The sequence below is a fragment of the Dendrobates tinctorius genome, unplaced genomic scaffold, assembly GCF_039654945.1.
Source record: "Dendrobates tinctorius isolate UK_male_01 unplaced genomic scaffold, ASM3965494v1 ptg000125l, whole genome shotgun sequence".
Lineage (NCBI taxonomy): Eukaryota > Metazoa > Chordata > Amphibia > Anura > Dendrobatidae > Dendrobates > Dendrobates tinctorius.
This window is the reverse complement of record NW_027361793.1, coordinates 20,103,871-20,127,762: the sequence shown is the minus strand read 5'-3', so window position 1 is coordinate 20,127,762 and position 23,892 is coordinate 20,103,871. Positions and strand designations below refer to the sequence as shown.

Here is a 23,892-nt window from a genome sequence, read left to right as displayed (position 1 = left end):
TTAGACGTAGTTCCTTTCTTTCCATACGAGTAGCTCTTATGATTTGGTCCCCCATAGAAGGATTTTAGTGGTTACTAGCTGAAGAGCCCGGCGCTGCCCGGGCATAGTAACTAACTGTGGTTAGTAATAGCAAATTATAGTTATCCTCCATTCCATAGTCCCGTGCCCATATACCCATCACACATCCTCCATCCCATAGGCCCGTGCCCATATACCCATCATACATATCCTCCATCCTATAGTCGAGTGCCCATATACCCGTCATACATCCTCCATCCCATAGTCCCATGCCCATATACCCGTCATACATATCCTCCATCCCATAGTCCCATGCCCATATACCCATCACACATCCTCCATCCCATAGTCCTATGCCCATATACCCATCACACATCCTTCATCTCATAGTCCCATGCCCATGTACCCATCATACATATTCGCCATCCCATAGTCGAGTGCCCATATCCCCATCATACATATCCGCCATCCCATAGTCCCGTGCCCATATACACGTCATACATATCCTCCATCCCATAGTCCAGTGCCCATATACCCATCACACATCCTCCATCCCATAGTCCCGTGCCCATATACCCGTCATACATATCATCCATCCCATAGTCCCGTGCCCATATACCCATCATACATATCCTCCATCCCATAGTCCAGTGCCCATATACCCATCACACATTTTCCATCCCATAGTCCCGTGCCCATATACCCATCATACATATCATCCATCCCATAGTCCCGTGCCCATATACCCGTCATACATATCCTCCATCCCATAGTCCAGTGCCCATATACCCATCACACATCCTCCATCCCATAGTCCCGTGCCCATATACCCGTCATACATATCCTCCATCCCATAGTCCAGTGCCCATATACCCATCACACATTTTCCATCCCATAGTCCCGTGCCCATATACCCATCATACATATCCACCATCCCATAGGCCCGTGCCCATATACCCGTCATACATATCCTCCATCCTATAGTCCAGTGCCCATATACCCATCACACATCCTCCATTCCATAGTCAACCATTATGACATCATAATGAGCGGCGGGGCTTGCAACCTATGATGACATCAGCGTCTCCATGGCAACCATTGTGACATCATAATGAAGGGCGGAGCTTGATACGCACACATTGTTTCCCCATTATGTAGATAGGGGCATTATGACATCATAATGAGAGACACTCACTTTTTCCCCAGTATGTAGATAGGGGCAAAATTGTTTGGTGAATTGGAATGCGCGGGGTTAAAATTTCACCTCACACCATAGCTTAGGACGCTCTCGGGGTCCAGACATGTGACTGTGCCAAATTTTGTGGCTGTAGCTGCGACAGTGCGGATGCCTATCCCGGACATACACACGTACACACATACATACACACTTTGAACTTTATATATTAGATATATATATATATATATATATAACTAGCTGAAGAGCCCGGCGCTGCCCAGGCGTAGTAACTAACTGTGGTTAGTTATAGAAAATTATAATTATCCTCCATCCCATAGTCCCGTGCCCATATACCCATCATACATATCCACGATCCCATAGGCCCGTGCCCATATACCCATCATACATATCTTCCATCCCATAGTCGAGTGCCCATATACCCATCACACATCCTCCATCCCATAGTCCCATGCCCATATACCCATCATACATATTCTCCATCCCATAGTCCCATGCCCATATACCCATCATACATATTCTCCATCCCATAGTCCCATGCCCATATACCCATCATACATATTCGCCATCCCATAGTCCCGTGCCCATATACCCATCACACATCCTCCATCCCATAGTCCTGTGCCCATATACATTTCCGTCATCCCATAGTCCCGTGCCCATATACCCGTCAAACATATCCGCAATCCCATAGTCCCGTGCCCATATACATATCTGCCATCCCATAGTCCCGTGCCCATATACCTGTGATACATAACCTCCATCCCATAGTACAGTGCCCATATACCCATCACACATCCTCCATCCCATAGTCCCGTGCCCATATACATATCTGCCATCCCATAGTCCCGTGCCCATATACCCATCAAACATATCCTCCATCCCATAGTCAAGTGCCCATATACCCATCACACATCCTCCATCCCATAGTACCGTGCCCATATACATATCCTCCATCCCATAGTCCCGTGCCCATATACCCATCATACATATCCTCCATCCCATAGTCCCGTGCCCATATACCCATCATACATATCCTCCATCCCATAGTCAAGTGCCCATATACCCATCACACATCCTCCATCCCATAGTCCCGTGCCCATATACATATCCTCCATCCCATAGTCCCGTGCCCATATACCCATCATACATATCCTCCATCCCAGAGTCCCGTGCCCATATACCCATCATACATATCCTCCATCCCATAGTCCAGTGCCCATATACCCATCACACATCCTCCATCCCATAGTCCCGTTCCCATATACCCATCATACATATCCTACATCCCATAGTCCGGTGCCCATATACTCATCACACATCCTCCATTCTATAGTCAACCATTATGACATCATAATGAGCGGCGGCAGTGCTTGCAACCTATGATGATATCAGCGTCGCCATGGCAACCATTGTGACATCATAATGAGGGGCGGGGCTTGATACGCACACACTGTTTCCCCAGTATGCAAATGGGGGCATTATGACATTATAATGAAGGGCGGGGCTTGACACGCACACACTTTTTCCCCCAGTACGTAGAGAGGGGCAAAATTGTTTGGTGGATTGGAACGTGCAGGGTTAAAATTTCGCCTCACAACATAGCTTAGGATGCTCTCGGGGTCCAGACGTGTGACTGTGCCAAATTTTGTGGCTGTAGCTGCGACGGTGCGGATGCCTATCCCGGACATACATACATACATACATACACACTTTGAGCTTTATATATTAGATTAACCTGGTGCCATGAAGGTAATATAAAATAATCTTAATTTAGAAAGAAATATACTAAGGGCACCCACTAAGTAAAGTATTATCTTGTTTACTAAGGTATTTATTATAATATTTGTGAATATGGGTTTTGGGATAAGCGGTTTGGATTACTGGGCTGAGCATTTCCACCGCTGGATATCCCGGAAATGCATCGTATGACCACTTCCTGTATATACCATGAGTAAAATGGCACCACTAGCCTTATTGCGCTACTGCACATGTGCGGGCACGCAAAGGATTGTGGGATATGTAGTCTTTTTGACACAGACATGTGCAGTGAAGCATTGGGCTTGCTGACAAGTAGCAGCGGCCATGGAGGAGGAGCTTATAAAGTGAGTGCACATGTTCCTGAAATAAGATTACACACCTGTGAGAATTTTTAATTTAAAATGCAATCAGCACTTTATGGCACTGTATTTCACTTTATACTTGTTATATAGATACTTGAAAACCATGTGTGTATATGGAAAGTTTCATGCATGGTGCAGCACTTAGCACTTTATGAATCATGTATGTGAATAATGTATGATTTTATGTGAAATTTATTAATGTTCATTGTATGTACACCCTATAAGACTGTGTGTTTGTAACAGACTCATGGCTTGAGAAAGGATTGCCATAGCCGAAACGTCGCCACACCACTAGACTATTAAACAGTTCACACCACTACTATTTTGGTGCTGCTTTTTCTTTTTTTTTTGCTATTATCTATCTATATATCTATATCCGATAAGAGGAAAGAATAGCATAGCACTCACCGATCCAAGTGAAAAAGTCCGCGTTATTTAGCATTTCGCATTAAAACTTCATGGCCGGGAGGCTGGAAGGAGGAGTGAGCAATGTGTGATGACGGCCGTTTCGTGCTTACTAGCACTTCGACTGGTCAGTAAGTAGAAGGATGTGACGTGTGTGATGCAGTGACCCCTGTGACAGCTAGGGGGCGCTGTACGGCATTCCCAGGACATGCATGCAGGCGGTTCCTTTATTATGATGGGGAAATAATGAGCGGCAGGGTTGTGAATGGCCGATGTGTATCACAAGGGTGGGTGCCTTGTGGTGGAAGCTTGAACGTGTGTTGATCAGCAGATAATACTACTGAGGGTTTGTTACAGTGTGTATTGGGAAAGCTTCTAGGTGACTTGGTGAGATGGGTGGGACCAGTCACCTGCAAACCCACCCAGGGGCATGTGTCTGAATGCCCAATGTAAAGCCTGTATGTGTATGGCTGTGTGTGTAAGAGGACCTTTAGCGAGGTCATAACCATGTGATCCATACCTCACCGGTGGGTATGGTTATGGACCATATAATGTGCCTGAGGTCTGGTCACATGGGGAAAGAGTAGGTACCTGAATGGTTGGGGGTGCAAGGTCCTGGAGGGTCAGTGTTGGGAGATTCAGCTAGAAGGATCGGATCCCTGGAACACGTGCTGTGACCTTGGCCCTGGTGAGGAATGAGTGTTGGGCGGTCTCAGGAGGAGACAGACGTCCTGAATAGCACCCGCTGAGGCCCTGGACCTGGTGGCCGGTGTGTTGGGAGACCTGGGGAGTAGGGTGGGATCCCTGAATAATAGCACCCGGTTAGGCCTGTGTGTTTGCAAAGTCAGTGACGGCACTGCATTGGCGGAGCTACTGTCCGTCTGTGGATCTGGACTGTCAGGTGGCCTGGTGAGCAAGACGTTATCCGGGACGGTGATCCCAGTTCGGCAGCTTCCCTGTGAAAAAGAGGACTGACAAAGAGTTGGCATCTGGAGCCGGAGTTCCTGCGAGGTAACCGCGGATATGACTGTTGGTGCCTGTTGTGTTCTATGAACATTAATGAACTGTACGTCGTGCGGTTGCCCACGGTAACTGGACAGTGAGGAGGTCCAGCGTGTTTAGGGACTGCAAGGAAAAGCCATATGTTGAAATGTTATGAACTATGTGTAAGCCTGTGAAGTATAACATGGGTTACGGTGCGGTTTATGATGCCATAATAAACTGCATTGGACTGTTTTAACGGAAAGTGTTCCTATGTGACGTGAATGCGCTGCCAAGCGAGTGTCCCCCAACACTAACAATAAGTGCTACCTTACACGTGGGAAATTATACCATGCCACCTTATTGCTCCTCCTTCTACAGCTGCTGCCATAATGACATGAAATACATAGACATTTAAAAACAATTTAAAACAAGATGCAAGCATGAAAACATGCAGAATGTCACATAAACGTGAGTAAAAAATGCTATTACACTATAATCTAGTTCATTAGAATATGTAAATACATATTTATTCACAAAACTATTTTGCTGCAAATATATGCCTGTCTTGCACGCTGAATGAATAAGCAAAATGGAATGTTGAACTACCCATTAATAACATACAGCCTGATTGTACACAAAAAATGTGCGATCTATCGCCATGATAATTATAATAATGTCTTTTTTATCATAATCTGGTTCGTCAGACTCCATATTTATATGTATATATACCAAACTATTTCGTTATAAACATGTATCTGCCTTACACGCTACATAGACAATCAGATGAGATATTAAACAGAACATTAATAACAAGCAACCTAATTATGCAAAAAATTATGCGCTCTGAATATGACCATAAAAATAAAGGAACAGGCATGAGATGACTACAAACATATCCACATATTCAGTGATGTATCATATATATCATTTACTAGCTGAAGAGCCCGGCGTTGCCCGGGCATAGTACCTAACTCTGGGTCCCGCTGTCTTCCTTAACATCCCCGCTCTCCACCCACCGTCCCGTTCTATCCCTCCGCAGCCGTGCTCTACATCCATGTCCCGATGTCCCTCCACAGCCCCGTTCTCTTCTTCCACAGCCCCGGTCTCTTCGTCCACAACCCTGCACTCCCGCTTTCTCCCTCCACAGCCCCGTTCTCTTCTTTCACAGCCCTGCTCTCCCTGTCCACAGTCCTATTCTCTTCCTTTACAGCCCTGCTCTCCCGCTCTCTCCGTCCACAGCCCCGTTCTCTTCCTTCACAGCCCTGCTCTCCCCGTCCACAGCCCCGTTCTCTTCCTTCACAGCCCTGCTCTCCCGCTGTCTTCATCCACAGCCCCGTTCTCTTCCTTCACAGCCCCGTTCTCTTCCTTCACAGCCCTGCTCTCTTCCTTCACAGCCCTGCTCTCTTCCTTCACAGCCCTGCTCTCCCTCTCTCTCCCTCTACAGCAGGGGTCTCAAACTCGGTAGAGTAAATGGGCCGCACATAAAAAAAATTTGAGCTGGGGGGCCGCATTGGGCCGCATTCCTTTCAAACTTAATACACCCCGTACACGCAGGGGTGGATTAAGGGTAGTCAGGGCCCCGGTCTGTTCAGACTCTGTGGGCCCCCCGTTCATGTGACGGGTCGGGAAGTCACTAGTTTTCATGACGCATACGGTGCATCAAGGGGCGGGAAGGGGTTAAATACTGAGGTAAAAAGAACTCTGCAAATACGCAACGTGTGCACGAGGCCTCACAAATACTGAGGTAAAAAACACCAAATGCTTAACATGTCCATGAGGCCTTACAAATACTGAGTGAAAAACTCACCAAATACTCAGCGTGTGCACGAGGCCTTATAAATACTGAGGTAAAAACTCACCAAATACTCAGCGTGTGCACAAGGCCTTACAAATACTGGAAGGCTTCCACCCAACATCTAGTCCTGACTCACCTGTACCTAACATCGAAACCAGCTAATAGTCTGCAATCATCTGCTGACCTGGACCCATGACCTGTCAGACAAGTTACTTGACATGAGTCACACAGAGGCTTCTGCTTCATGAACTTCCCCAGATAGAAGAAGCAGCCTCCGATGTGCAGCCTGTGGTCGGATACACAGGAAGAGACGCTTCTCGTCACAGGCTGTGCCCAACATGTCAGCAGTGGGGTTAACGCCACAGACAAGTCGCCGTCTCCTCGCACACTGGACACGACGCTGCATTTGGCGATGAACAAGAGCACATTGCGCCAGGAGTGGAACAGGAGCATGGGAAAGTGGACGGTGGTCGGAGAGGCAGGGTTTATATAGGGGTCGGAGGAAGTAAATATATATCTAATATATAAAGCTCAAAGTGTGTATGTATGTGTTTGTGTATGCGTGTGTATGTCCGGGATAGGCATCCGCACCGTCGCAGCTACAGCCAAAAAATTTGGCACAGTCACACGTCTGGACCCCGAGAGCGTCCTAAGCTATGTTGTGAGGCGAAATTTTAACCCCGCACGTTCCAATTCACCAAACAATTTTGCTTGCCCCTATCTACATAATGAGGAAAAAGTGTGTGCTCGTCAAGCCCCGCCCCTCATTATGATGTCATAATGCCCCTATCTACATAATGGGGAAACAGTGTGTGAGTATCAAGCCCCGCCCGTCATTATGATGTCACAATGGTTGCCATGGCGACGCTGATGTCATCATAGGTTGAAAGCCCCGCAGCTCATTATGATGTCATAATGGTTGACTATGGGATGGAGGATGTGTGATGGGTATATGGGCACTGGACTATGGGATGGTGGATATGTATGACGGGTATATGGGCATGGGACTATGGGATGGAGGATGTGTGATGGGTATATGGGCACTGGACTATGGGATGGAGGATGTGTCATGGGTATATGGGCACTGGACTATGGGATGGAGGATATGTATGACGGGTATATGGGCACTCGACTACGGGATGGCGGATATGTATGATGGGTATATGGGCACGGGACTATGGGATGGACGATATGTATGATGGGTATATGGGCATGGGACTATGGGATGGAGGATGTGTGATGGGTATATAGGCACTCGACTATGGGATGGAGGATATGTATGATGGGTATATGGGCATGGGACTATGAGATGAAGGATGTATGATGGGTATATGGGCACTCGACTATGGGATGGAGAACATGTATGATGGGTATATGAGCATGGGACTATGAGATGAAGGATGTATGATGGGTATATGGGCATGGGACTATGGGATGGAGAACATGTATGATGGGTATATGGGCATGGGACTATGGGATGGAGAATATGTATGATGGGTATATGGGCACGGGCCTATGGGATGGAGGATATGTATGATGGGTATATGGGCATGGGCCTTTGGGATGGAGGATAATTATAATTTGTTATAAATAACCAAAATTAGTTATTATGCCCGGGCAGCGCCGGGCTCTTCTTATAAAGCTCAAAGTGTGTATGTGTGTAGGGATAGGCATCCGCACCGTCGCAGCTACAGCCACAAAATTTGGTGCAGTCACAATGGTTGCCATGGCGACGCTGATGTCATCATAGGTTGCAAGCCCCGCCGCTCATTATGATGTCATAATCGTTGACTATGGGATGGAGGATGGGTATATGGGCACTGGACTATGGGATGGAGGATATGTATGACGGGTATATGGGCACAGGACTATGGGATGGAGGATGTGTGATGGGTATATGGGCACTCGACTATGGGATGGAGGATATATATATATACTAGCTGAAGAGCCCGGCGCTGCCCGGGCTTAGTAACTAACTGTGGTTATAGCAAATTATAGTTATCCTCCATCCCATAGTCCCGTGCCCATATACCCATCACACATCCTCCATCCCATAGGCCCGTGCCCATATACCCATCATACATATCCTCCATCCCATAGTCGAGTGCCCATATACCCATCTCACATCCTCCATCCCATGCCCATATACCCATCACACATCCTCCATCCCATAGTCCCATGCCCATATACCCGTCACATATCCTCCATCCCATAGTCCTATGCCCATATACCCATCACACATCCTTCATCTCATAGTCCCATGCCCATTTACCCATCATACATATTCGCCATCCCATAGTCGAGTGCCCATATACCCATCATACATATCCGCCATCCCATAGTCCTGTGCCCATATACCCGTCATAGATATCCTCCATCCCATAGTCCAGTGCCCATATACCCATCACACATCCTCCATCCCATAGTCCCGTGCCCATATACCCGTCATACATATCCATCCCATAGTCCCATGCCCATATACCCATAATACATATCCTCCATCCCATAGTCCAGTGCCCATATACCCATCACACATCCTCCATCCCATAGTCCCGTGCCCATATACCCATCATACATATCCACCATCCCATAGGCCCGTGCCCATATACCCGTCATACATATCCTCCATCCCATAGTCCAGTGACCATATACCCATCACACATCCTCCATTCCATAGTCAACCATTATGACATCATAATGAGCGGCAGGGCTTGCAACCTATGATGACATCAGCGTCGCCATGGCAACCACTGTGAGATCATGAGGGGCGGGGCTTGACGCGCACACACTTTTTCCCCAGTATGTAGATAAGGGAAAAATTGTTTGGTGAATTGGAACGCGCGGGGTTAAAATTTCACCTCACAACATAGCTTAGGACGCTCTCAAGGTCCAGACGTGTGACTGTGCCAAATTTTGTGGCTGTAGCTGCGACGGTGCGGATGCCTATCCCGGACATACACACATACATACATACACACTTTGAGCTTTGTATATATATATATTTATATATATATATATATATATATATATATAACTAGCTGAAGAGCCCGGCGCTGCCCGGGCATAGTAACTAACTGTGGTTAGTTATAGAAAATTATAATTATCCTCCATCCCATAGTCCCGTGCCCATATACCCATCATACATATCTACGATCCCATAGGCCCGTGCCCATATACCCATCATACATATCCTCCATCCTCCATATTTGCGAGCAGCGCACACATGCACAATCCTCAGGTTGTATAACTTTCAACTGGTCAAAACATTCCTCTCAGTAGGCCAAGAAAGAAATGTAGCAGGAATAAAGTACACCTCATAGAAACTTATGTGTGAGGCAGAGGTGGCAAGACCCACCATCTCGTGCCCACCTTACTAGAGATGCCCACTGCCCACATATAACAAAGTTGATGGAAACAGTTGACTTCCACTATGATTGGTTACCAGCCGCCCAACCACACCCATTTCACAACTAGTCACACCCATGTCCATGCCCCAACCACACCCATTTAGCACTGCTGATCACACTGACTGGTACTGTGGGCACACTGACTGGTACTGAGGAAAAGAAAGAAATAATAGAGAGAAAAAAGATAGAGAAAGAAAGGAGAGTGAAAGAAAGAGAGAAACAGCGAAAGGAAGAAAGAACAGAGAGAAAGAAAGGGGACAGAAAAAAAGAACAGAGAGAAAAAAAGAAAGAGAAAGAAAGACCAGAGGGAGAGAAAGAAAGAAAGAAAGAGGGGAAAGAAAGAACAGAGAGAAAGGAAGAGGGGAAAGAAAGAACAGAGAGAAAAAAAGAAAGGGGACAGAAAAAGAAAAAACAGAGAGGGAGAGAGAAAGAAAGAGGGGAAAGAAGGAACAAAGAGAGAAGGAAAGAAGTGAAAGAAAGAACAGAGAGATAAAGACAAGGAAAGAAAGAAAGATTCTATAAAGATACTATACCAGCCTGGCTCACATTGTAGTGCCCACCTGAGCCTCCTGGTGCAGGACATATCATGATCCACTCACATCGCCGACTTCCCCGAGTCCAAGGCGATCCCGCTGTCTGCGCTGTCGGAGGAGGACATTGTGGTGATCTGAATTGCCTCCATGGTTCCGTCACAATCTCCTCCAGTCAGCTTCCAGCACGTCACTTCCGATGGAATGTCACGTGTGAGTTTTCAAGTGCTCCTCGGGGCTTCGCCGTATACTTCTGTGTCCGCGGGAAAAGTATGCTCCCGGTCGGGGCAGTGGGGCAGACTCTCAAAATCTGGGACGGTTGGGAGGTATGAATGCTCCCCATCATACACCTTGCACACACATGGCTTTGCACACCTCATACACACACGGTTCCGCTTTGTGTGCCTCGTATACACGGCTTTGCTCCGTACACCTCGCGCACACACGGCTCCACTCAGTACACACATGGCTCTACTCCGTAAACCTCGTACACATGCGGCTCTGCTCCATACATCTTATACACACAGCCACGCTCTGTACACCTTGTACACACATGGCTCTGCTATGTAAACCTAGTACACATGCGGCTTTGCTCCATACACCTCGTACACATGCGGCTCCGCTCCGTAACCATACGGCCCAGCTCTGTACACTTTGTACACACAGGGCTCCATTCCGTACACACGCGGCTACGCTCCGTACACGCGTGGCTACGCTCCGTACACCTCGCACGCGCGCAGCTCCGCTACGTACACCTCGCACATTTGCGGCTCTGCTCCGTACACCTCGCACACGCGTGGCTCTGCTCTGTACACCTCGCACACACGCTCAGCTACATCCAGCCTGTAAACCCCTCCTGACCCCACACACAATTCCCTCATCCAGCACCATGACAACCAGCACAGCAGAGTCCCGCATACAATACATTGAGGGCTGTGTGCTCAGGACCTGTGATGAGGTCACAGGAGGGGAGGAGTCAGGTGTCACATGATCAGGGGCCTCTGACTGAAGCCTCTGATCATGTAACCCCTGACTCCTCCCCTCCTGTGACCTCATCACAAGTCCTGTGCGCACAGAGCAGGGATTTATCAGTGAGGGGCTGGCGCTGCGGTGGCCGGCGGGTCTGGGAGGGGGAGGAAGGGGTCGGTACATGGAGGGGTGGCGGATTTTAATGGGGCAATTTTCCATGGGCTGGTGGGTCCCCCCACACCACTGGGCCCTGGGCTACCGCCCAGATTGACCTCATTATAATCCGCCACTGCGTACACGCGCGGCTCCACACACCTCATACACACACGGCTCTCCTCCATACATCTCGTACACACAGGGCTCTGCACCGTACACCTTGTACACACTGGGCTCCACTCCGTACACCTCGTACACACAGGGCTCCATACACCTCGTACACACACGGCTCCGCTCCATACACCTCGTACACACAGGGCTCCGCTCCGTACACCTCATACACAAAGGGCTCCGTACGCCTCGTACACACAGGGCTCCGTACACCTCATACACACACGGGTCCGCTCCATACACCTCGTACACACAGGGCTCCGCTCCTTACACCTCGTACACACAGGGCTCCGCACACCTCATACACACAGGGCTCCGCTCCATACACCTCGAACCCACACGGCTCCGCAGCTCCGCTCCGTACACCTCGAACACAAAGGGCTCCACTCCATACACCTCGTACACACACAGCTCCGCTCCATACACCTCGTACACACAGGGCTCCGCTCCTTACATCTCGTACACACAGGGCTCCGCTCCGTAAACCTTGAACACACACGGCTCCACTCCGTACACCTCGAACAGACAGGCCTCTGCTCCATCCACCCTGTAAACCCCTCCTGACCCCACGCATAAACTAACCGTCATCCAGTACCATGACAACCAGCACACAGACAGCAGCGTCCGTCCTGCACACACAGAGGCTCCTGATCATGTGACCCCTGACTCCTCCCCCTCCTGTGACCTCATCACAGGTCCTGTGCAGTGTGTGCACACAGAACAGCCAATGCCACCGCCGCTCCTGAATGCGTGCCTTCCCCCTGCCTCAGGGAGTGAGACATGTGGTGCACCGCGGGCTGCAGATGCCTGCCTCAGGGGCCGCTTGTTTGAGATCCCTGCTTACAGCCCCTCTGTCTTCCTTCCTCCACAGCCCCGCTCTCCATGCACCACACGCTGTGACGCCGGGACCAGGAGAGAGGTGCGAAGATTGTTCCTTCGGCCGGAGTGGGCGGAGCTAGAGCGGAGCTGCAGCGCATGTGATTGGGCGGCCTGCGGGGGGCGTGGCCTAGAGTTGTAGTAGGCCGCAGTAGAAGCCGGGGACTAAATTTAGGCCGGGAAGCTGCAGGGGAGAGGGGGGATAGCTCAGTTGGCAACGGGGAGCGCCGACTAAGCCGGGACACGGCTGGGAGGGTGCCGGCACTATTTGGCCCCTGTCCTGAAGACTGTCTTCCTCACAGCCCCGCTCTCCATGCACTGTCCTGCTGTATCCGCCCTCAGCCCTGCTCTCCAACCGCGTCCCACTCTGCTGCTTCGTGATTGGTTGGTGTCCCACTCTGCTGCTTTGTAATTGGTTGGTGATACACACATTCAGATTTATATATAGACATATTATTTTTTATTTGTGGATGCATGTCCCAATATATGAGATCTTCTCAATGATTAATGTTCATATGATTATAATATTATCTACCATCTATACTGGTGAAACATTACTAGAACTACAAGAAATAAGTGATATGTAAATATTATTAGGGAAAAGTGCTATAGGAAAATAGACATATCCACCCTGTCGTTAAATCCCTTGGTTCCCATTGCATTAGTCTGCATAATCCACCGAGCTTCACGTCTTAGTAGGAGTTTGTGTAGGTCTCCCCCCCTGTGGGGGCAACTCCACTTTCTCCAAGCCCGCAAATACTAAAACGTTCAGGTCCCCTGCATGCATCTCTCTGACATGGTGATGCAATCGTGGTACACCCTTGTTCGACATGATAGATTTGTAATGTTCCCTGAAATGAACATATAGTGGCCATATGGTCTTCCCTATATAAAAATATTGGCACGGGCAGAGCACTACATAAACGACATAATTCGTTTTACATGAGATAAACTCTGATACAGAATGACTTACAGCTCCCATGCGAATAATTTTGTCTGTTAAATGGAATTTACAATATGGGCAATGGCCACACTTATGATTTCCTTTTGGGATACTAGTATGTAACCAATTCACACTATCCTTCCCGATGCGGTTTTGAACCAAGATATCCCTTAGACTGGTACGAGATAAGAGGTCCCCTTGCTACCGTCTCAGCTAGTTCTTTGTCCCTTTCTAGGATATGCCAGTTTCTCCTGATCGAGGCGTGGATCTGTCAATCCATAGAGCTATATTGGAAACAAAATGTGAATCTCTTTTTTGTTGTTAGCCCCTTTATTTCTTGCTACAATTCCATCCTCTGTGACTGCTTCTCTATTAACTATCTCCAATGCTGAGGTCAATAATTCATCTGGATACCCCCTTTGCTTAAGCCTGCTATACAATTCTGCAGATTGTGTCATATAGCCTTTGTTGGTATTATTAACCCTGCGTGTTCTGAGGAATTGGCCATAAGGTAAGGATTTTTTCGTATATGGTGGTGAAGTGCAACAAAGAATTTGTCACCGTGGGTTTCCTAAATAATGACGTGCAGATGGCCTTGTCAACGATCTCTACCAAAACATGGAGAAATTCCAATTTAGTACCACCAAAAACGTGTGTAAACTGCATGATCATCGTATTGGTAAGGTTAAGGTATGCGACAAATGTTTCAAAAGTGTCTCGAGGACCATCCCATACTATAAAGATGTCATCCACATGCCTCAGATATAATCTGGTATGTTTAAGAAAAGTATTATCAGTGGAATAAACAAATTTCTCCTCAAATAGACCCAAAAACAAATTAGCAAAAGTACATGCTGCCGGGGTCCCCATCGCAGTCCCGACATTGTGTACGTACCAATCATCCATAAACATGAATGCATTGTGCGTAAGCACAAATTTAATCCCCTCACAGACAAAATCAATAAAATTCTGTTTCTTGTCCACAGTATTAATAATCTCCCTAATAGCTTCAACCCCTGTACCTTGGGGGATTCTAGTGTAAAGACTTTCAACGCCAATGGATGCTAGAGAAAAACTCGGTTGCCAAGTAAGGTTTTGTATGAAATTCAAAAACTCGTTGGTGTCTTTAATATATGACTGAATATCTTTCAATAATGGGCACAACAACCAATCCATATACTGGGACAAGGGTTCTCTTATAGACCCTATCCCTGATACTATGGGGCGTCCTGGGGGAGTAGTGGGGGATTTATGTATCTTAGAGACATGGTACCAGTGTGGTCTGGTGGGGAACCCCGGCAGCAGCTTCTCCGCTTTTTTCTGTGAAATCACTTTTAAATCAACGTATTTCCTCAAAAAGGATTTTAACTCATTGCTAAATTTGTAAGTGGAATCCTTCTTTAATTTAGTGTATGTTACTGTGTCTGACAATTGGCGGTTTGCTTTGGCTAAATACATAGATCTGGGTAGCAACACCGTGTTGCCACCCTTATCAGCCGGTCTAGCTATTGTATCAGTCCAACTGGTAATCTCTTTTAGGGCTTGCTTCTCTGTGTGGGTCAAATTTGGAGGTGCCTTATGATATAATACCACCTCCCTGTCTCTAATAACTTGTGCCTCGAAGAGGTTTATGAGATTACCCGGAGAAGAAGGAGGCATATAGTTGGAAGACACTCCTCCTGTGAAAGGACTGTCTGATGCAGCTATATTAGTATTTGTATAATCCTGTGCTTCTGTCAAACTAAGTAACAATAGGGCATCTTCCCTATTGTCAGACAATGCTCCTGTCCCTGCCATAAATCCTAATGGGCCAATTTTGCGTGGGCATTCACCTTCTAAAACTGTGCTACTAGCAGGTTTAGATTGAAACAATGTATGTAGATTAATTTTCCTTACTGATTTAAATAAATCAATCTTAAAATCTGTCAAATCAAAATCATGTGGAATACAATAACTGAGACCTTTGGATAACAGGGAAACGTGCACTATTTAAGTCATGATTTGTTAAATTAATAAAGGATTCACTATGAGGCTCTGTCTCCACGAGACATGTTTCCTCTTGCGGTTTTGGCCCGTTGCTCCTTTTCCGTACTCCTCTTGTCTTCCTCCTAAAGGGACATTAGAGCCGGCTGCGATTTCACCTGCTTCGGCTGATCTTTCTAATGAACTGACCGAGTCTGCAGCTCCTTCGCTGAGAGTAGAATCCGAGTCGGTGGTTAAATAGTCTTTTTTATTCTGATGACTCTTATTTTTATTTTTATATTTATTTCTCATTTTATTACGTTTAGAACCATATTGTCCCGTGCGATTAAACGGCCTCTGTTTGTTTCATGTGAAGATATAGCCATTTTCAGGCTGTGTGCCCAAGATGCGATTTTTAAGCTTTTTTACAGCGATTTTGGGCGCTAAAACGTTTAAAAAACTCGTACAGAACGCACCCCATGCATTCCTATGGCATTCCGCACATGCTGTGCTAATGCTGCGCTTTTTTCCGCGGCGGAATCGCATCGCGGAAAAAAACGCAGCTTGCTCATTCTTTTTGCGGAATCGCAAAGAATTGCCGCGATTCCGCACCCATAGGAATGCATGAGAGCCGCTTACTTCCCACATGTGGCTATGCCCACCATGCGCAAAGTTAAGCGTCTCATGTGCGGATGGTACCCATGGTGTGGAGGAGAGAAGACTGTCCTCCAGGCCCTGGGTACCATACCCCTGTAAAAAAAAAGAATAAGAAATCGGGGTATATTTACCTTCCGGCGTCACGCGCAGCCTTCCCTGCATTCCCAGTAATGCCTTGCAGCGAGGACCTATGATGATGTAGTCTCGCGTTACTCTAGCGGTCTCGTGAGATCACTATAGCAACGCAAGACCAACGTCATCACAGGTCTCGCAAGGCATCGCTGGGAACAGGAGCGTCGCTGAGGCTGCGCGGGACGTCGTAAGGTAAATATACCCCGATTTTTTTTATTTTTTTATCATTTTTAACATTCTATCTTTTACTATTGATGCTGCATAGGCAGCCTCAATAGTAAAAAGCTGGTCACGCTTGTCAAACACTGTTTGACGAGTGTGACCAACCTGTCAATCACTTTCCAAGCGATGCTTGGAAAGTGCTTGAATTTCGCACGCGAAAATAATCGCGATAAAATTGCGCGGAAAAAAAACGCGCGTTTTCTGGGAAGGAGTCCGGTTTTGAGTGTCCGGTTTAAAACGCTACGTGGACACATAGCCTCAAAGTCATTTTTGTCACGCACAAACTTGTCCCGCTTCCTTTGTTTAATGTCCGCTTGTATAGGAATGAGTTTATTATCCATTTTCTTATTAAAAACATGCCACTGATTGTCCGTCAATCTACTTTTTAATTCCTCTTGTGCCTTCATAAGATCAGCATGCACTTCTTCATAGTTTTTTAAATTACTTTGATAGACCAAATGAAGCAGATCTTGAGAGCTTTTCAATAATTTTTTTTCCCATTTTGTACGAAAAAACTCATTTTCACTGAAGTTAGATATATCTTTCCAGACTCTCAAGCCTCGGGGGACTCGCCCACAATCAATGTAAGACTTTAATGAATTATTCATCCAGAAAAGTAGGATTTCTCTCTCTGCCAAATTCATGAGCTTAAACTCCAGTGATTTAGTGCATAAAGACTGTATTTCATCGCAGTGCTCACTGTTATGAAAGGGTCACCGAGGAGGATGGCAGGAACAGGCTAAGCCACCAGAAAACCAGAGAGGTTGGTAACTAAGCGGATTGCAGACCCCTGATCCTATCCACACAACTAGCAGTAGCCGTGGTGCGTACCTACAATGCCCTAGATGCCTCAGCACAGCTGGAGAGCTAACTAAGCCTAAAGCAAGAAAGGTGAAATCTAAACTGCCCCGGATCAGACCCGAAAAAAGGAATAGATAGCCCCCAAACATATATTGTCGGTGACACAAGATGAAACACAAACGCAGGCAGAAACATAGACTGAGCAAATGATGGGGCCTAAACTGACTAGACAGGATAAGAAAGGAAAGACACTGTCTGCAATCACGCAAAAACCCTGAAAAATCCAACACGTCTGATGTACAAAATAACACTGAAGTCACACGACTTCCTCCCCACTATATCAGCACTCTGGTATGAACTAGAAGCAAAGCAAAAGAGACCAATATAACAGGGGACTTAACAAACTGATACAAGCTGTAACATATGGAGTGGTGGTCCAGCACAGCCCCCAGAGGAGCAAGATGAACCTGCACAACAAGCAGAGAGAGACAAAAACAGATCAGATGCAAAGGATAAGCAAATGAGCACTTAGCTGAACAATGCAGGATCAGGGCAGGAGACATCAGACCTCAGAATGCACAGGAAGGCCATCGCCAGCAGGGACTGAAGTAAGTCTGCAGACTTAAATACTGCAATCAGTAACCCCAGACCTCCAATCGTCGTCATCATCATCATCAGGTGGCAGACCTCTGTCAATCTGGCCAGCTCCATTACCTCCAGTAACCACTGGAGGGAGCAGGGGGAGCTTCGGCTCAGAAGTCTGAGCCAGGGAATTCACAACAGCTCACACTCCTTAAAATAATTTTCAGCGCCCTCCCGGCCAGCTTGTAGACCTTTTCAAATGGGTAAAGCCTCAGATTCCATGTCCTCAGACATTATGAAAACATGAAAATTCAGCAGAAAAAACAGCACCTTAAAATGGCAGAGTCTGAAGAGCGTGCCAGACTAAAACAGTATATGCAATAAATGTGTAAAGAAAAAGCAAGACTGCAATGCCAATACTACTGCCGATGTGAAACTGTCATGTCCATACTGCTCGTGGAGGCTGAACCCCGAGATCTCGGGTGCTAGTGCAGAAAACACAATGTATGGATCCAATAAGAGGAAAGAATAGCATAGCACTCACCGATCCAAGTGAAAAAGTCCGCTTTATTTAGCAATCCATATTAAAACTTAATTTAACAAATCATGACTTAAATAGTGCACGTTTCCCTGTTATCCAAAGTTCTGTTATTGTATTCCACATGATTTTGATTTGACAGATTTTAAAATTGATTTATTTAAATCAGTAAGGAAAATTCATCTACATACATTGTTTCAATCTAAACCTGCTGGTAGTACAGTTTTAGAAGGTGAATGCCCATTTAAAATTGGCCCATTAGGTTTTATGGCAGGGACAAGGAGCATTGTCTGACAATAGGGAAGATGCCCTATTGTTACTTAGTTTGACAGAAGCACAGGAATATGCAAATACTAATATAGCTGCATCAGACAGTCCTTTCACAGGAGGAGTGTCTTCCAACTATATGCCTCCTTCTTCTCCGGGTAATCTCATAAACCTCTTTGAGGCATAAGTTATTAGAGACATGGAGGTGGTATTATATCATAAGGCACCTCGAAATTTGACCCGCACAGAGAAGCAAGCCCTAAAAGAGATTACCAGTTGGACTGATACAATAGTTAGACTGGCTGATAAGGGTGGCAACACGGTGTTGCTACCCAGATCTATGTATTTAGCCAAAGCAAACCGCCAATTGTCAGACACAGTAACATACACTAAATTAAAGAAGGATTCCACTTACAAATTTAGCAATGAGTTAAAATCCTTTTTGAGGAAATACGTGGATTTAAAAGGGATTTCACAGAAAAAAAGCGGAGAAGCTGCTGCCAGGGTTCCCCACCAGACCACACTGGTACCATGTCCCTAAGATACATAAATCCCCCACTACTCCCCCAGGACGCCCCATAGTATCAGGGATAGGGTCTATAAGAGAACCCTTGTTCCAGTATATGGATTGGTTGTTGTGCCCATTATTGAAAGATATTCAGTCATATATTAAAGACACCAACGAGTTTTTGAATATCATACAAAACTTTACTTGGCAACCGAGCTTTTCTCTAGCATCCATTGGCATTGAAAGTCTTTACACTAGAATCCCCCAAGGTACAGGGGTTGAAGCTATTAGGGAGATTCTTAATACTGTGGACAAGGAACAGAATTTTATTGATTTTTTCTGTGAAGGGATTAAATTTGTGCTTACGCACAATGCATTCATGTTTATGGATGATTGGTACGTACACAATGTCGGGACTGCGATGGGGACCCCGGCAGCATGTACTTTTGCTAATTTGTTTTTGGGTCTATTTGAGGAGAAATTTGTTTATTCCACTGATAATACTTTTCTTAAACATACCAGATTATATCTCAGGTATGTGGATGACATCTTTATAGTATGAGATGGTCCTCGAGACACTTTTGAAACATTTGTCGCATACCTTAACCTTACCAATGAACATGCAGTTTACACACATTTTTGGTGGTACTAAATTGGAATTTCTCGATGTTTTGGTAGAGATCGTTGACGAGGCCATCTGCACGCCATTATTTAGGAAACCCACGGCGACAAATTCTTTGTTGCACTTCACCAGTTTCCACCCACCCTATACGAAAAAATCCTTACCTCATGGCCAATTCCTCAGAACACGCAGGGTTAATAATACCAACAAAGACTATATGACACAATCTGCAGAACTGTATAGCAGGCTTAAGCAAAGGGGGTATCCAGATGAATTATTGACCTCAGCATTGGAGAGAGTTAATAGAGAAGCAGTCACAGAGGATGGAATTGTAGCAAGAAATAAAGGGGTTAACAACAAAAAAGAGATTCACATTTTGTTTCCAACATAGCTCTATGGATTGACAGATCCACGCCTCGATCAGGAGAAACTGGCATATCCTAGAAAGGGACAAAGAACTAGCTGAGACGGTAGCAAGGGGACCTCTTATCTCATGTAGAAGAAGTACCAGTCTAAGGGATATCTTGGTTCAAAACCGCATCGGGAAGGATAGTGTGAATTGGTTACATACTAGTATCCCAAAAGGAAATCATAAGTGTGGCCATTGCCCATATTGTAAATTCCATTTAACAGACAAAATTATTCGCATGGGAGCTGTAAGTCATTCTGTATCAGTTTATCTTATGTAAAACGAATTATGTTGTTTATGTAGTGCTCTGCCCGTGCAAATATTTTTATATAGGGAAGACCATATGGCTACTATATGTTCATTTCAGGGAACATTATAAAACTATCATGTCGAACAAGGGTGTACCACGATTGCATCACCATGTCAGAGAGATGCATGCAGGGGACCTGAGCGTTTTAGTATTTGCGGGCTTGGAGAAAGTGGAGTTGCCCCCACAGGGGGGGGAGACCTACACAAACTCCTACTAAGACGTGAAGCTCGGTGGATTATGTAGACCAATGCAATGGGCCCCACGGGATTTAACGACAGGGTGGATATGTCTATTTTCTTATAGCACTTTTCCCTAATAATATTTATATATCACTTATTTCTTGTAGTTCTCCTAGTAATGTTTCACCAGTATAGATGGTAGATAATATTATAATCATATGAACATTAATCATTGAGAAGATCTCATATATTGGGACATGCATCCACAAATAAAAAATAATATAAATAATATATATGATACATCACTGAATATGTGGATATGTTTGTAGTCATCTCATGCCTGTTCCTTTATTTTTACGGTCATATTCAGAGCGCATAATTTTTTGCATAATTACGGTAGGTTGCATGTTATTAATGTTCTGTTTAATATCTCATCTGATTGTCTATGTAGCGTGTAAGGCAGATACATGTTTATTACGAAATAGTTTGGTGTATATATATATATATAGAGTCTGACGAACCAGATTATGATAAAAAAGACATTATTATAATTATTATGGCGATATTTAGATCGCACATTTTTTGTGTACAATCAGGCTGTATGTTATTAATGGGTAGCTCAACATTCCATTTTGCTTATTAATTCAGCGTGGAAGACAGGCATATATTTCCAGCAAAATAGTTTTGTGAATAAATATTCTAATGAACTAGATTATAGTGTAATAGGATTTTTTCCACACGTTTATGTGACATTCTGCATGTTTTCATGCTTGCATCTTGTTTTAAATGTCTATGTATTTCATGTCATTATGGCAGCAGCTGTAGAAGGAGGAGCAATAAGGTGGCATGGTATAATTTCCCACGTCACATCCTTCTACTCACTGTCCCGTCGATGTGCTAGTAAGCACGAAACTGCCGTCGTCAGACATTGCTCCCGGCCATGAAGTTTTAATGTGGATTGCTAAATAAAGCGGACTTTTTCACTTGGATCGGTGAGTGCTATGCCATTCTTTCCACTTATTGGATCCATACATTGTGTTTTCTGCACTAGCACCCGAGATCTCGGGGTTTAGCCTCCACGAGCAGTATGGACATGACAGTTTCACATTGGCAGTAGTATTGGCAGTGCCGACTTGCTTTTTCTTTACACGTTTACTATATATCTATATCTATCTACAGTATATATCTATATATCTGTCTGAGTGTGTAATCATTATTCTTCAATGGAGTATGCAAAATAAGAGCATCAAAAACGCTCGGATTTTTACCTGTGTTTTCTTCCAAGAGATGCAGATTCTGTGCAGAAAATTCTGCAGGCAAATCTGCAACGTGTGCACATACCCTAAGGGTGTGTGCACACGTTGCGGTTTTTGCTGCCGATCCACAGAGGATTTGGTACTGTGGATCCACAGCAGTTTCCATGCGGCTTAGGCCTCTTTCACACTTCAGTTTTTTGCCATCAGTCAAAATCCGCCAAAATTTGAAATTGGCGGATCCGCAAAAAAAATGTATAAAACGGATGCAAGCTGATGGGACGGATCCGTTTTTTTAAGGATCCGCCATACCGATTTTATTGCGGATCCTCAACAAAACGGATCCGTCCCATCCGTTGGCATCCGTTTTATACATCCGTTGGATCCGTTTTCTTGCGGATCCGTTTTTCCACGCCTCCAAAATGGGATGCTCCCAAATATGATTCGCTCTTGGAAAATGCTCTCAAATGTGATTGGATGCTGGAAACTAGGGAGAAATATATCTAGGGTGTTGTGATACAATTTCTTTGAAAGGTTTTAGAGCTAGTGGCAGCGATGGAAGGAGTTAGTGCGAGTCTGGAAGGAGTTATTGCGAGTATTGACAGCTTCAGTGTGGAATTGGATCTTCACTTGAATCGGTTGGCAATTATTGCTCTCGAGATGGAGAAAAGAAGATTGCGAATCCTGCGTATGAGGAGACGGCGCCAGTGGATTCATCCCATTAATGCGCAGAGGTTCACCCGTGGTGTTTTTTCCACATTGTACCTGGAATTGAGGGATAATCCGCACAAGTTCTTCAACTACGTGCGCATGAGGCTGGAATTCTTTGAGATATTGGTGGATCGTGTTGGAGAACAAATCTGGAGAAGGGACACCTACATGCGGTTTTCTATATCACCGGCGGAGCGTTTGATGGTGACCCTTCGGTAAGTTACCTAAATTTTAAAATGTTTCTGATTCTGCAGGATTTTATTGTTATGTTATGGCTTGTAGTTTGTATTAATTTTACTGTTTCAATTTTTTTAACAGATTCCTGGCAACTGGAGAATCCTTCACCTCCCTCCATTTCCAGTTCCGGATTGGGATTTCCACTATTGCTGGAATTGTACAACAAACCTGCAGGGCATTATGGGATTCTCTACAGGAGGAATACATTCCAGAGCCAACACAGGAGAGGTGGCTGGAGATTGCAGAGAAGTTTCAAGAAATCTGCCAGTTTCCAAACTGCATCGGTGCCGTGGATGGCAAGCATATCAGGATTGTGAAACCTATGGGATCTGGTTCACAGTTTTACAACTATAAGAAATTCTTTTCTATTGTGCTGATGGCCATTTCGGATGCAAACTGCAAATTCATTGCCGTGGACATTGGTGCATACGGTCGTTCTAATGACTCTCAGGTGTTCAAGATTTCCACCATGGGCCGTCGCTTGTATGGAGATAATTTTAACTTCCCACCTCCAAGACCACTCCCTGGAACAACAGGCCCACCAATGCCTTTTGTGTGCGTTGGCGACGATGCTTTTCAGCTATCTAAACACCTACTCAAACCATACGGTAGTCGTGGATTAACACACCGGAAAAGAATCTATAACTATCGGTTAACTAGAGCGCGCAGAGTTGTGGAGTGTGCGTTTGGAATTTTAACTGCCAAATGGAGAGTCCTGTTAACAGCCATGAAAATGAAAACAGAGACTGTGGATGAGGTGGTTAAGGCCTGTGTAATCCTGCACAATTTTGTCCTTTCAAAGGAACCAGTTTCCATTGATGATAATCTGTCTGGAACCACCTTGTGAGATTATGAGCAACAAACTTTTTGGAGTACTGGATCAGTGGCAAGAATCAGGGACACCTTTGCAGACTATTTTGTGACCCAAGA

General features: G+C 45.5%; 1 protein-coding gene across 4 annotated transcripts in view; it reads left to right on the top strand.

The window, feature by feature from the left end:
• FASTKD2 (FAST kinase domains 2) overlaps positions 1–23,892 on the top strand; it is a 225,369-nt gene that overhangs the window by 100,523 nt on the left and 100,954 nt on the right. The gene's annotated exons all lie outside the window — the stretch shown is intronic.